The 3,745-nt window shown below is 40.8% G+C and overlaps 1 long non-coding RNA gene across 1 annotated transcript; it reads left to right on the forward strand.

Annotated features, from left to right (window-relative positions):
- The first annotated feature begins 2,289 nt into the window (after positions 1-2,289).
- On the forward strand, positions 2,290-3,745 carry LOC114057331. The gene is made up of 3 exons (XR_003571191.1): positions 2,290-2,317; positions 2,934-3,015; positions 3,584-3,745. It is a non-coding gene; the product is annotated as an uncharacterized LOC114057331 (long non-coding RNA).

Genomic DNA, 3,745 nt, shown 5'->3' on the forward strand with positions numbered 1-3,745 from the left:
TCCCCTGGCAAAATGTGACGTCCTCGTTCAGCCCCCACCCCGTGCTGGCTTTGAACAGGTACTGACGTGCACCTGGAGCAGCTGACAAATGAACAAGACCTGCTGTACTGTGGTGGCTTCTCTTGGATGAGTAAAGCAGGTGGACAGAGTCAGCAGGTTCTTATAGTGAGGCTTGATGTTTTAAAATTTAAACTGTGATTTTTATAGGAAAAAAAAAATCTTCTCTAGTTTAAATACTGGTTTATAATGCCCTCCCTAGGATGTGTTGTGCACTGTTTCTGCTCTCTCCCTTCTTTACATGTGAAAGTGCACTCTCAGCCTTAGATGAATCTCCAGAAAAGTTCAAATTATTGTTCAAAAGCACTAGAACTTTGTAATTAAACATGCCCAGTATTTCTTCTTTTGGCAAAGTAATATACATGCATCTCAGGTCTTCTTGTCATAGATTACACTGCTTTGGCTTTGACCTGAAGTAAGGATGTAACTGTTAGTTGTGATGTCTACTCCTTCCCTACCACCACCCTTGTAATCTCAAAAGTATTAAATGGGGCTTTACTTATCATTTGTAAGAGAAAACCCCTTCACAGTAGGAGGTAGGTCTAGTTAGCTGATGGTGCCCAAAACAATTATCTTGCCCTCTTGTCACAAACTTATTTTTCAAAATGTAGCCTAAGTGTTTTAAGGCAACAAGAAAGGACAATTTTGTGGTTGAGGCACAAGGTCTGCATTAAACTTTAGATTCTGGTCATACAATGTTCTGCTAGGAATTTAGGATTAAATCTTACAGAGGACTTGGATGCTTGTGCTCAGTCCTGCCAATTGCCCACCCAGAACTGTAGTCCAGAGCCCTGATGAGATTTAGGGTCTGTGAGGGATCCTGGCAGGAGAGCCCCTGTATCACTTGATATTCTCATCTGGGTCTCTCCAAGATGGGTCTCTCTGCTGTAGCTCTGCTGATCTCAGGTGCCATATGGTGGCTGATAAAAGCTGCTGTAGCAAACCTGTCCCATCAGCTGGGCTTGTTACCCAGGCCTGGTGCATGTCCTGTGCTTGCAGGTGCTACACGTGTGGCTGGGCCTGGAAGTTGTCCTTCTTAGCAGACACTACTTCTTTGAAACACTAGGTTTGAGATTTAGCTGGAAAATATAACTCCGTGTTTCCTTTGTCAGCTTCAGGGAATCTTAAGTCAAACAGGAATTGAATGAGGGGCAGTAACTGTTTAACTGTAAATCTTGGAAGTGTTTTTGCAATCAAGATAAAAGGAGTTACCTGGTGCATGTGTTGCCTCCTCTCAACTCAGTATTCATAGAACTAACAAAGAGGGAAAAGAGTAATTTTTGCACAATATTCTTCACTGACAGCAATTGATTAATACTTCAGGCTACACAGATACATGTTTTCTAAACATAAGCCCTACCAAAGTTAAATAAAGATCCTTTGTAACTTAAAGCCCTAAGCAGATACAAGATTTTTCTTTTGTGCCAATGGTGTTATGATTTGTGAATGTAATTATTTTTTTTATTCTAGGCTATCATGGAAGTAGGGGAGTTATTGAAATTTGTTCAGACTTCAATAAAATTTCTCTCTGTTGCCTAGGAATAATTATGACTTTTTGATACATGATGGATTGCACTAAACTGTTGAAAATTATGCAAAACCAGCTTTATAGTTAGCCACAGGAAGCATTTTTAAATTGTATCTGTGAAGTGCCAGTACTGAAGATCAATTTTTTATTATTTAACACAGCTGATAGTTAATATTAAAAAGAAGGTTTTATTGTTCAGAATACACAAACTGTTTCTGACTTTAGGAACTGCTTGATCATTTTCACATCTCAGCGTTTTCCTTTTCTGTTCAGCTACAGCGCAATGCCATGTGCTAAAATGACATTGTGAAAGCTGAAACCTTGATGGTGTGTGTTAAAGAGATAAGGAAGAACATGTACCTTTTGAAGGGGAGTGCCAGTTTCTTTAAACTGAGTGCCGGGCTGATAACACTGTTTGCTTTTGGTAGCCTACTTAGTCCAGATAGTCTTTTCAATGCTAGATAATCTTTTCAGCCCAGCCAAACTCAAATTCTGAGTAATTTGTTTAATTAAAAAAAAAAGGAAAAAAACCCTACATCAAGACCTCAGATCTCTGTAATTTGAGTCTTCTTGAATGTCGGCAAAAGCAATTCTGCTTTCTTATTTTTGGGACTATTCTTCATTCATAAGAATTGCATGTCTGTTTCCTTTGCTGAACTTGTGAAGGAGAAATCACTTTGACACTTCTTTCCCTGTTCGTTGCTATTCTCAGGCAGTCATGACAAGGGGAAGGTAATAATTAATTACTTCATAATGTGCCTGAAGCAAACAAAGCGACAGGTTTTGTGCAGTGGGATTGTTTTTTTCCAATGCCAAGTGCAGCTGAGGAAATAGGAAGGTACTGAGTTAAGTTTGGTCAGGAATGTTGCAGCATTTTTCCCTTTATAACACTTCAAGAGCATACTCTGTTTCCCCCTCCTCTCTCTAAGAACTGGTTAATTATTAAGCCTTGGGAGATACTATCAGGGTCGGAAAGATGGATGAGCAGAGGAAGAAGTACCAGAGCCAGGGCTGGGCAAGGAGGTGCTCTGGGAAGACTGCCTGGAGGAGAGAGACAGACTGCTCTGATGACAGCCTCAGCTGCTCTGGGCCTCCTGATGGCTGTCCTCTCTCACCCTTCTTCCTTCCCAGGAGTGAGCTTTGTGCTGCTCCATCCCTGTCCCTAATACAGACACCTCAGCCACATCCTCTGCCAGGTACAGTCCACCCCTTTCACTTAGAAAAGCATCAAATCAAGGTTTTGTGAAAAACGGGTTTGTGTTTCCCTCTGCTTTTACTAGCTGGAATCAGAATTGGTTAGCTCTGAGGCTTGCTCCCTTCATCAGTAGCTACAGTATTTCTTCCTTAGGAGCCAGAGTAGTCCAATCAAAAAAACATCTGAGTGTCATGCTGCTGTTCCTGAGTGTCCTCAAAGTTCCCCATAGTGACTGGTAAGTGTTGTGTACTTGGGGAAACAGTTATTGCCATATTTCTAAGCACCTAGATTGTAGACTGTTAGATGCAGAATTTTTGGGGGGAGATGGTGGGCGGTGTGAGGAAGAGACAGGAAAGAAGCAGGGTAGGTGTTCTAACTCCATTCTTTCCCCAAATGAGAACACTGTCATCCTGACTGAGATTTTTCAAGCTTTTTCATAGAAATTCTCCAAGGATAATAATTCAGTAATCTCAAAGGCAATCTATTCCAGGGCTTTACTCTCCTTAACTTGGAAACAATTTTCTTAATCTCTGACCCAAGTTCCCATTTTTGCAGTTCCTTCTAATTCTATCCCCAGTGGAAGCGCAGAACATTTTTGTTGTTGTTGTTGTTTTGGTTTTGTTTGCTTGTTTGTTTTTGTTTTGGGTTTTGTTTTGGTTTTTGTTGTCTTTGGGTTTTTTGTTATTTGGTTTGGGGGGTTGTTTGTTTGGTTGTGGGTTGGGTTTTTTTTGTTGTTGTTGTTTTGTTTTGTTTTGTTTTTCTAGAAGTACTTTTATTCTAACAGAGACATATCTGTCTTCCAGTATATGCATTTGAAATTGTCTGGTGGTACTGGCTCAGGGAGCGGGTCAGACTGGATTGACCTCTGGCATGAACAGATAGCCTGTTTCAGATGGGCACTGCTGAATTAGCATGTATATGGGATAGCGATTTTTGTGCCAGCATATGCCAAGCTCTGATTCTCT

This window comes from Empidonax traillii, unplaced genomic scaffold, assembly GCF_003031625.1.
Source record: "Empidonax traillii isolate 1590-97213 ecotype Southwest subspecies unplaced genomic scaffold, ASM303162v1 scaffold126:size1624879, whole genome shotgun sequence".
Lineage (NCBI taxonomy): Eukaryota > Metazoa > Chordata > Aves > Passeriformes > Tyrannidae > Empidonax > Empidonax traillii.